This window comes from Amblyomma maculatum, chromosome 7 (assembly GCF_055883805.1).
Source record: "Amblyomma maculatum isolate TAMU_Amacu chromosome 7, ASM5588380v1, whole genome shotgun sequence".
In the NCBI taxonomy this organism is placed as follows: Eukaryota; Metazoa; Arthropoda; class Arachnida; order Ixodida; family Ixodidae; genus Amblyomma; species Amblyomma maculatum.
This window is the reverse complement of record NC_139350.1, coordinates 58,712,853-58,724,414: the sequence shown is the minus strand read 5'-3', so window position 1 is coordinate 58,724,414 and position 11,562 is coordinate 58,712,853. Positions and strand designations below refer to the sequence as shown.

Sequence of the window (11,562 nt, the reverse complement as noted above, 5' to 3'; positions counted from 1 at the left end):
GTCGGGGTGGTAGGGCAGGATAGTATGCATGGTGGACGTGGGTTCACGACCATATAAAAGAAAGAAGGTGGAGAACCCAGTCGTAGTCTGCGTAGCCGTATTGTAGACGTACGTTACGAAAGGCAGCACTTGGTCCCAATTAGAGTGAGCGCTATCAATGTACATGGCTAGCATGTCACTAAGAGTGCGATTAAATCGCTCAGTCATGCCGTTCGTTTGGGAGTGATACGCTGTGGTGCTCCGGTGAATGATCTGGCACTGTTTGAGGAGGGCTTCGACAGTGTCGGAAAGAAACGCACGTCCGCGGTGACTGATCAATTCTTTCGGTGCGCCGTGACGAAGAACGAGGCGATGCAGAATGAACGAAGCCACATCCCGTGCGGTGGCAGACTCCAAGGCCGATGTTTCCACGTAACGGGTTAGGTGGTCAACGGCTACGATGACCCAGCGGTTGTTAGCCGAAGTGGTCGGAAGCGGGCCATACAGATCGATACCGACACGGTCAAAAGGGCGGCTGGGGCAAGGCAAGGGCTGCAACGGAGCGGCTGGCTGAGGGGGTGGATTCTTGCGACGTTGGCAGGCGATACAGGATCGGATGTATTGACGAATGAAGCGGTACATACCGTGCCAGTAATATCTCATACGCAGTCGAGAATAGGTTTTTCATGACACCTGCATGGCCGCATTGGGGATCGGCGTGGAAAGAGGCGCAGATTTCAGCACGGAGATGTCGCGAAATCACGAGAAGCCACTTTCGTCCTGTAGGATGGTAATTGCGGCGGTATAAAAGTCCATCACGATTGGCGAAGTGGTGGGCCTGACTACGAAGTGCACGTGACGGAGACAGCTCTGCGGGCGTAGGAAGGAATGTTAAGATGGAGGATATCCATGGATCCTTCTGCTGCTCAGATTTCATGTTGGTAATGTTGAGCGGCGACATATCGTAGGCACAAACGAAGCCAGCCGTCGAGTCGTTAGGAAGCGGTGAACGGGAAAGGGCATCAGCGTCGGTGTGCTTGCGTCCAGGTCGATATATGACGTGGATATCGTACCCCTGAAGACGTAACGCCCAGCGGGCGAGGCGGCCGGAGGGATCTTTGAGGGAGGATAGCCAACAGAGCGCGTGGTGGTCGGTAACAACGTAGAATGGGCGACCGTAAATATAAGGAAGAAACTTGGTAATGGCCCATATGATGGCCAGACACTGCTTTTCGGTCACAGAACAGTTCGATTCCGCTTTCGTGAGGGTACGACTAGCGTACGCGACGACATACTCGGAATATCCAGGTTTCCGTTGAGCAAGAACAGCGCCCAGACCTACGCCGCTTGCATCAGTGTGTATTTCGGTCGAGCAGGCAGGGTCAAAATGGCGGAGTATAGGGGGAGAGACCAGTAGACGGCTTAGTGTACTGAACGAAGCATCACAGGCTGGTGACCAAGAGGAGAGGTTCGGGCCTCCGGCGAGAAGTTGCGTTAAAGGGGCGATGATATTGGCGAAGCTGCGGATAAAACGGCGGAAATACGAACATAGACCGACAAAACTGCGAAGTTCTTTCAAGGTTGTGGGCTTGAGGAAGTCTGCGACGGCACGAAGTTTGGTAGGATACGGTAGAACGCCATCCTTGGATATGACATGACCAAGTATTGTGAGCTTGGTAGCGGCAAAGGGACATTTCTTCAAGTTAAGCTGTAGGCCGGCTTCAGTAAGGCACGTAAGGACACGCTGAAGGCGCAGAAGGTGGGAAGGGAAATCTTTAGAGAAAACGACAATGTCATCTAGATAACAAAAACACGTTTCACATTTGAGCCCACTGAGAATGTTATTCATCATTCTCTCGAAGGTGGCGGGGGCGTTGCACAGTCCGAATGGCATCACATTGAATTCATACAAGCCATCGGGAGTGATGAAGGCTGTTTTCAGGCGGTCAGCGGAAGCCATCGGTACTTGCCAATAGCCAGAGTGCAAATCTAGCGACGAAAAGAACTCCGCTCTTTGCAAACAATCTAGCGCGTCGTCAATTCGTGGTAGTGGGTAAACATCTTTGCGGGTTATCTTATTCAGACGCCGATAGTCCACACAGAAGCGGATCGTGCAGTGTTTCTTCGTCACCAACACTACGGGGGAGGCCCAAGGGCTATGAGATGGTCGTATGATGCCCCGTTGAAGCATATCGGCGACATTGTCACGAATGATGCGGCGCTCAGTGGGCGACACGCGATATGGTCGCTGCCGCAGAGGAGCATGAGAACCAGTGTCGATTGCATGAGGAACGGTCAAGGCGCGGCCTAAGGAAGGCTGGGACACGTCAAAAGGTGCACTGAAGCGCTGAAGGAGGGCGACTATTTGGTCCTGTTGGGCGGACGGAAGGTCAGTCGCGATAGCTCGATGAAGGGCGTCGACAGGAAGCTCATCACTTGTAGCAGCACAAGATGTCAGGGCAGCGACGTGAGGAAAAACTTCAGGTTCGGAGAACATATAAGTGCGATCAGGGTCCAGCTCTTCAATGTAGCCAGGGCACTCTCCGCGAAGAACAACCGTCGGGCAGGGAAAATGGTTGGAAGCATAGATGACACAGCTGCCATCAGAAATCGTTAGAACGGCGAAAGGAAGAAGGAGGCGGTTATGTTGGGCGGAGGCGAGTTTGGGCGTAACGAGAACAGGACTAGGGAGGGCAGATGTCGAAATAAGGGGAACGAGAACAGAAGAAAAGGGAGGATGTCGGTGTCTGCAGCTACAAGGAGTTTAGCAGGGTGCACAGGCGGGTCACACAGGGAAACATTACGCACAGGGGAAAGCTCAACTTCAGCACGGGCACAATCAATCACAGCACTACGAGTCGACAGAAAGTCGTAGCCGGGGATGATGTCGTGGGAGCAGGCGTAAAGCACCACCATCTCGACGAGATACGTAATGTCTTTGATGCAAACTCGTACCGTGCACGCTTCCACAGGGGTGATGCGCTCTGAACTGGCCGTACGAAGCGAAAAGGCAGAAAGCGGCGTCGTGACATTGCGAATTTTGCGGCGAAGGGCATCACTAATTACGGAAATGGCAACACCTGTATCCACCAGCGCAAGAACGGGAAAACCTTCTACGAACACCTCAATGACGTTGGCGGGAGAAGGCGGAGGACTTAACGAGTTCGTCAAACGCGCAGTTCTTGCCTCTGGAACTGCGGTATTTAGTTTTCCCCTTGCGTAGGGCCCTGTCGCCGGAGCATCGGCGAAATGAAACGTCGGCGAGGCGAAGGCGAACGGCGTGTCGAGTACTGAGCCCGAGGTGGAGACGATCCAGAAGAGGCGCTGCTCAAGGGCAGCTCGGGATCGTAGTGGCACTGACGGACTGTGTTCTCAGGATGAAGCGGGCGCTGACGGCAAAGGCGAGCGACGTGACCCGGGAGCCCGCAAGCATAGCAAATTGGGCGATTGTCGGCGGTTTGCCATGGGTTCGTAATGCGGCGTCGCGGTCGAGGGATTGGAGACTGAGGGGCCATGAAACGAGGTGGAGCATAAAATGTAGCGCCATTCTGTTAAGACGATGTAGGAAACGGACCGCGCGTTCCAGCGGTTACTTGAGCGTAAGTGAGTGGGGGTTGCACAGGAGCGATGGAAACACTAGAAGGCAGCGCTTCGGCGACTTTCTCCTCAATAACTTGGCGGATAGCCGGCGAGATGGATGGCGCGTTGGCCGGCGCTAATTGCGAGGTGCAGACGGTCGGCTGAACTGGAAGGAGGAGGGACAGCTGGCGTGCAACTTCTTCGCAGATGAAGTCTTGGATATTCTGCATAAATTGAGACTGTTCCGCAGACGGTGTAGCCCGTGCCTAGCCAGCAATGCCGGCAGGTGCGGCAGCCCGCTGCGTAGAAGCGCGTTGCTTTCGTAGCTCGTCAAACCTCTGGCACAGGGTTATAATGTCGGATACGGAAGTAGGGTCCCTGGCCGACATCATATAGTACGCATCATCAGTGAGACCTTTTAGAACATGTGTGACTCGTTCGGGCTCGGGCATGGACGAATTGACCCGCTTGAAGAGGTCAACCACGTCCTCAATGTAGCTGGCAAACGTTTCTTCGGGAAGTTGAAGCCGTGCATTGAGGCGTCCTTCGGCGCGGAGTTTGCGTACCTCAGGACGGCCGAAGACATCCGCGAAGCTCTTCTTGAAGACAGACCATATCGAAAGATTGGATTCGTGGTTTCGAAACCACAGATTTGCCACGTCCGTGAGGTAGAAGAGGACGTTGCTCAGTTTTATGGAATCGTCCCAGCGGTTGTAAGTGCTGACGCGCTCGAAAGAGGCCAACCAGTCGTCAACGTCGTGGTAGTCGGTACCACTGAAGAAAGGTGGGTCACGGGGGCGTTGTGCCCCGGGACAGAAGATGGTGGCAGGAGTGGCAGGGATGGGCGCCGATGGTTGGCTGGGAGCGTCCTGCATGGTTGTGACCGAAGGCGTTAGCGCGCGGTTCCGAAGTTCCAGGGTGAAATTTTCGAGGAGGACTGGGGCGACGACCGAGACACCTCCAATAAGTGTAAGGTGTTTATTGGAGCACCAAGACTGTATGCAACGTCCGCAAACCAAAGCGACGGGGGTAGCGTTCGAACCAACAGCTTGCCAACAGTGCAGTGCCAACAAGGCTCTGGCTCCACTTCGTCTCCCTCTTCGGGATTGGCGCGCGAGCTGATGGCGATCGGGATTACTACAATAGCAACAAAGCAAAATGTCAATTGGTGTGTTTCTCTCAATTAACCAAACTTGTTTTGCTGCTGAGTGACAAACTACACTACAGCTAGAACCAAAACGTGCCGCCACCGGGAGGACTCGATCCTCCAACCTTTCGGTTAACAGCCGAGCGCGCTAGCCGATTGCGCCACTTTTTTTTTTACCGACTTGGCAACTACAAAGAACGATGAAAAGTCGCATGGAATTAAAAACACAAGTCACTTTCTGACAGGTTTCTTGTGATAGAATGGATTAAGTGACATGAGCTTGTCCAAGACTGGCAGCCATTCCGGGGGTTCAGATTGCCCTCCGAAAACATCACGCGTGTACATTACACTTTCAACAAAATACTGATGGGCTGGGTGTACGACAACATCCTCATGGCGAACATCCATTCGCGTTATCCATATGCTATGCATACACAAGACCATTAATGAATAACTGGGCACTTCTCCTGGCTGGGCGCATGGAAGGTAGCGTATGCCAAACGGCGTTATTGGTAAGTCCTTTTTAATAGTACGCTGTAGCACGTCCCAGAAAAAAACCGCATCGTACCAATCAAGGACAATATGCTCTATGGATTCCAGCTTTTTGCTAATTAAACAGTCAGTAGACCAAGGCACAAAAAGGCCAGTGCTTTCCAGCCATGGCTTCACCGGAAGAGTGCCGGTATGCAAACGAAAAAAGAAGGTTTTAGCGGACGATCTGATGGGCATTCTTTTCACTCTTTTCAACACGTCCCGCTCCGGCCCCAAAGCATATACAGCGCGATAAAGAGGCACAGGTAAAAAGGTTTCCAATAAATCTTTGCAAAGCCGTTTTCGCGTATCAGCACACATATACTCATTTGAAAATCTCGCCTTCACTATTTATAAAGACGCGACAACTTCGCGAAGAAAAGCACTTAGAGCCATTGGCCCTGTAGACATAGTCGAAACTACATATTCCGGCAGTGAATCCCGCAATCGCACTTGGATTACCGTTCCAAAAAAACATCGCTTTGTTCCACCATTATGCACCGTATGAAACAGATTGCATCGACTGGTACGCTCCCATGTTGAAGCCCACACAAACGTGGCAAATACCCTATGCAGTTTTTGAACAGAAATTTTTGACATAGATAACACTTGCAGCATGTAAAAAATTTTTGCAACTACGAACATATTGCAAACAGTAGCTCTTGCGAACATAGAAAAGTTATGTCGTCCCCATTGGTTTGCTTGGGTTTTCACTTGCTCAACTTCCCCGGCCCAACATTCCTTGCTTTCACGGTAATGCTTTAGTGGCACACCAAGGTTATTGCCTGACGTTATTGTCCATTGCATACTGGACAACAGTTCAGGCGCCTATTGCCAGTGTCCGTACCAAAATCCTAAACACTTTGCCCAACTAATTTCACTTCCAGTTGCAGTGCAAAAAGCATTGGCTTCTTTTACAACTTCTTGCACGCTCTCATGGTCCGTACAAAAAACCGCAATGTCGTCCGCGTATGCCAAAACCCGAACATCACTTTGAAAAAATCTATAACCAGTAATGTTTGGCCTTGTAAGCAATCTTAAACAGAAAGGCTCCAGATAAAGCGCAAACAAAAGGGGAGACAGAGGACAGCCCTGTCTTACTGATGACTGAACAGGTACACAATCGGTTAAATGCTTATTCACGACCAGTCTCGCAGAACAGCACTTGTAAACCATTTTCATTTGTAATCACGGAGCCAGCATTGACATACTCTAAAACAGAGAAAAATATTTCATGTACCACTTTATCAAATGCTTTCTGGAAGTCTAATTGCATCATGGCTACGTGGTCATGCATCGCGTCACAACATTCGAAAACACTCCTTGCTGCGTGTATATTAGTAAAAATGGTCCTTCCTTTTATACCGCATGTCTGATGTGGGCCTACAAGAGAAGTAATTACACGTTGGAGTCGTCGCCCTAATACTTTCATGTAAATTTTATAGTCAACATTCGTTAGACTTATAGGACGGTAAGACGCTACAGACTGAAGCTTAACTGGGTCATCTATTTTCGGGATTAGTACAACGTATGACATTCGAAAAGACGGAGGAGGTACGTTCCTTTCGTAGCATTCACTAATAACTCTTTCCAGTAAAACAGCCATTTCAGTTGGAAAGGCCTTGTATATGGCAGCACCAAGACCATCTGGTCCGAGTGACTTATTGGAATTTAATTCCCCGATAACGGCCTCAATCTCCTCGGAAGTAATACTTGCTTCAAGTGTCTGCGCCACTTCGTCTTCCACTCTCGGCATTAGCGACAGAAAATCTTTTCTGAAGCGTTCAATGTCCGGTGTTTTCAGGCTAAACAATTCTCTGTAAAATTCTACAAACGCCCGTTCAATCGTTTTTTTTTTTCGAGGTAACTATGTTCTGATAGCAGATTTCTGTTATCTCTTTTGACACTGCGTACTTTTCATCACTAAGTGCCCTTTTCGTGGGCGTCTCTCCGAGCCACAATTTTTCGCTGCGTGCCCTTATCACCAAACCGCGATACTTCTCTTCGTCTATCACCTTAAGTTTGGTTTATATCTTTTTTATAGCTTGGGCGAGCAATCCAGGCTTAACGCTCTCTATGCTAAGCATGTATTCAAGTGTGCTACGAAGTTCTTTTTCTTGTTCTCTTTCTTTACGTCGGAGAGTGCATGCTCGGTCAATAGCAGCTATCTTTATATCGCACTTAAACTGCTCCCATGCTTGTATAAAATTAGAGTCATTTTGTAACATAAGCGTAATATATTCTTTCGTAATATATGCGTAATATATTTATTTATATTCTCTTCATCCAACAGCTGTATTTCATTAAAATTCCATAGCTCCCAATTGAACTTTGTTGCCTTACTTTTCATACCTAGAGTAATCATTACGAGGGAGTGGTCACTAAAGCGCATGGGAAGTGTTTGATATTCCGAGTTCAAGGGCACACAATCAAGGGGAAGATATATTCGGTCCAACCTTGCATGACAGCTACCTTGAACGTGCGTGAACTTCGCTTGGCCTTCATGCGTCAATATACAGACAGCATCTTCAAGCTCTGCCTCATTAACAATGTCATTCAGTAACTCTGCACTCTTGTCACGAAGGACACGGTTTGTTGTTCTATCTTCCGGTCTACAGACACAGTTGAAGTGGCCAAGCAGAAGAACACGCCTATCATTTATTAGGAAGGAATTCATATAGTGAAAAAAACTCTTCGCGCTCAAACGTTCTAGTCGGCGCATAAACGCAGATCACTCTCCAGTCCAATCCAGAAAAACTGAAATCACATATCAAAAGCCGACCACTCTCACACGAGAACACAGACTGTACACACTCTATGCAATTTCGAATGAAAATGACACATCCCCCCGATCTTCCAACCGCATGACAAACACAAACACTATATCTAGAACGATATATTTCAGCCATTTTCTCTGTCTGTTGTTCGCTTTCCATTTTGCTCTCTTGAACTGCTAGCACATCAATTTCATTTTCCAGCAGAAGGCGGTTCAGCTGCAGTTGTCTCCGACGCGTTGACAGCCCTCTCACATTTAGCGTGGCTACGCGCAAGCCAGTGGAAAAATTGGTCGCCATCTCAAGAAATTATAAATCACAAAACCTTTCACTCACATCTCTTCTGCAGAAAGACATCATTGCGGTTGAACTGTTGCATGGGATGACCATTCTTCCGTTTTGGTGAGTCTGTCCGTCGTTCCACGCGCTGCTCCCGATCATGGACCGGGCTTTTGCGCCACGGAGACCGGGACGGAGGGCAATGCCAAGAAGAAAGCTTCTCTAGCTAACAAGACACTCGGGCAGCTTAAAATAGGGCGTTTAGTGTTTCATGAAGCATTTTTTTTATTTAATCCACGTGACTACAGCCACAAAGTAAAATGTTAGATATGTGTGTTTCTCTCAGTTAACCAAACATGCTTATGTTGCACAGTGACAACTACTACACTGCAGCTAGAACTAAAAAAATGCCGCCACCGGGAGGACTCGAACCTCCAACCTTTCGGTTAACAGCCGAACGCGCTAACCGATTGCGCCACGGAGACCGGGACGGAGGGCAATGCCAAGAAGAAAGCTTCTCTAGCTAACAAGACACTCGGGCAGCTTAAAATAGGGCGTTTAGTGTTTCATGAAGCATTTTTTTTATTTAATCCACGTGACTACAGCCACAAAGTAAAATGTTAGATATGTGTGTTTCTCTCAGTTAACCAAACATGCTTATGTTGCACAGAGACAACTACTACACTGCAGCTAGAACTAAAAAAATGCCGCCACCGGGAGGACTCGAACCTCCAACCTTTCGGTTAACAGCCGAACGCGCTAACCGATTGCGCCACGGAGACCGGGACGGAGGGCAATGCCAAGAAGAAAGCTTCTCTAGCTAACAAGACACTCGGGCAGCTTAAAATAGGGCGTTTAGTGTTTCATGAAGCATTTTTTTTATTTAATCCACGTGACTACAGCCACAAAGTAAAATGTTAGATATGTGTGTTTCTCTCAGTTAACCAAACATGCTTATGTTGCACAGTGACAACTACTACACTGCAGCTAGAACTAAAAAAATGCCGCCACCGGGAGGACTCGAACCTCCAACCTTTCGGTTAGCAGCCGAACGCGCTAACCGATTGCGCCACGGAGGCTTTTTTTTTTCTTTTTTTTTTTTGCCGTGAAACACAAAACAAAAACACACATGATAAAAAAACGTCAACTACACTTGAGCTAACGCGTACGTGGCTAAAATCTTTTCAAGTGCACTAACTCATCAAAGAGACAATGCCATTGTGGCGGATCCTGCTGCCTCCTGAAAGTTTCACGTATATAAACAGCACTTTCAATAAAGTTTTCACGCGCAGATCGTGTATCTATATCTGCATGACGCACCTGCATTCGTGTTTTCCACAAACTATGAAGGCCAAGAAGCATAATTAAATCAAAAGGCGCATCATCGTTCTGCACTGGTAGGAATCTTATACCGTAAGCAGTTAATGGAAGCTCCTTTTTAATTGTCCTTTGAAGGACGTTCCATACAAAGACAGCATCCCAGCATTGTAAGGAAACGTGTTCAATTGTTTCCGGTTTTTTGCACAACAGGCAATTTGTTGTCCATGGGACGAAGATACCTTTTTCATTCAGCCAGGTTTTAACAGGGAGCGTATTAGAGTGAAGTTTGAAAAGGAACGTTTTAGCAGATGGCCTCACGGGCATCTTCTTGACTCTTTTCAAAACGTCCTGCCCTGGGCCTCCACAGTGTATTGCCCGGTAAAAAGGCACCGGCAGCATCACGTCAATGAGATCTTTATACAGTTTTTTTTCTTGGAACATTGTAGGTAATCAAAAGAAAACCGCACTTCAAGCAACTTGCACGAAAAAACAACCTCGCGCAGGTAGCCAGTCACAGTACCAGGCATGTTTTCACATGACACAATCCATTCAGGGAGCAGCCTCTGTAATCGCACTTGCATCACAGGTCTTAGAAAGGTATCTTTTTCACCACGGAGGAATATAAATCGCGAAACCACCTGACGCAAGAACAGATGTGCAAGGCCAAGCCCGCCCCTTTTAACAGAAATAAACAAATTCGTCCGGGCGGTTTTTTCCCATGTGGATGCCCAAAAAAAACAGCAAAACGCGGTGCATTTTCTGAATTGAGGTTCGTGAGACACACAACACATTCATGAGGTACCACAGCCTCGAAATAAGAAAAACATTGCAAATAGAAGCGCGCGAAAACATTGAGAGTTGCCTTCCTTGCCAGGCATCCGCTTTTTCTTTCGCTCTGGATGTTTCTTCCACCCAGTGCACGTTGGGATCTTGATAACACTCTAAAGGCACGCCTAGATATCGTGTTGGGAGAGCAGACCATCGCAGCTTACAGAAGAAATCAGGTGTCACGTCCCAATCACCGTGCCAAAACCCAGAGCTTTTCTCCCAATTGATCTTACATCCGGTTTGATCACAAAATGTTTGGACGACACCCGTGGCTTCACAGATGCTCTTTCTAGTTGCACAAAACACTGCTATTTCATCAGCATATGCTAACATTTTCACGTGTGCTGATTGCAGCTTGAACCCTAAAATGCGATCGCTATCATTGATAGCCAAGCAAAGTGGCTCTAAATACAGTGAAAACAGCAGGGGTGAGAGCGGGCAGCCCTGCCTTACCGATGAACGTACTGCGATGCTGTCAGTCAGTTAACCATTCACTATAATACGGGTCGTGCAGTTCGCATACGCCATTTTAACACCCTCCACTATGACGTCACCAAGTTTAGAATGCTCCAAAATGGAAAACAGAATTTCGTGAGAAACACGGTCAAAGGCTTTCGCCAAATCTAACTGCATCATGGCTATCTGACCACCGAGTGCATCAACACATTCTAGTACGGTTCTTGCGACATGTATATTCGTGGCAATGGATCGACCCTTGATGCCGCACGTTTGATGAGACCCAACCAGTTTTTTTATTACGCTTTGCAGTCTTTTTGCTAAAACCTTCATATACACCTTGTAGTCAACATTGGTGAGGCTAATCGGTCGATATGACCCCACCAACAGTCGTTTCTCTGGATCATCTGTCTTGGGTATTAGCACAATATGCGATGTAGCGAAAGACAATGGAACAGTATTACGTTCATAAGCTTCAGTGATTACATCGAGCATAAACTGAGCCGCATACTGCTGAAAGGTTTTAAAGAAGGCAGCGCTTAGACCATCCGGCCCAGGTGCTTTCCCAGGTGTCAGGTCATCTATTGCAGATTCTATCTCCTGCAACGTTATCGGTGTTTCTAGGCGCGCTTTACTTTCGTCATCCAGTGCAGGCATCAGTCTTAGAAA

At 48.2% G+C, this 11,562-nt stretch overlaps 3 non-coding genes across 3 annotated transcripts; all 3 read right to left on the bottom strand.

Moving 5' to 3' along the window:
* Window positions 1-8,700: 8,700 nt before the first annotated feature.
* On the bottom strand, window positions 8,701-8,774 carry TRNAN-GUU (transfer RNA asparagine (anticodon GUU)). The gene has a single exon. It is a non-coding gene; the product is annotated as a tRNA-Asn (tRNA).
* Window positions 8,775-8,997: 223 nt separating this feature from the next.
* Window positions 8,998-9,071, bottom strand: TRNAN-GUU (transfer RNA asparagine (anticodon GUU)). Its single transcript has one exon. It is a non-coding gene; the product is annotated as a tRNA-Asn (tRNA).
* A 223-nt stretch (window positions 9,072-9,294) lies between these two features.
* TRNAS-GCU (transfer RNA serine (anticodon GCU)) lies at window positions 9,295-9,368 on the bottom strand. Its single transcript has one exon. It is a non-coding gene; the product is annotated as a tRNA-Ser (tRNA).
* Window positions 9,369-11,562: the final 2,194 nt, after the last annotated feature.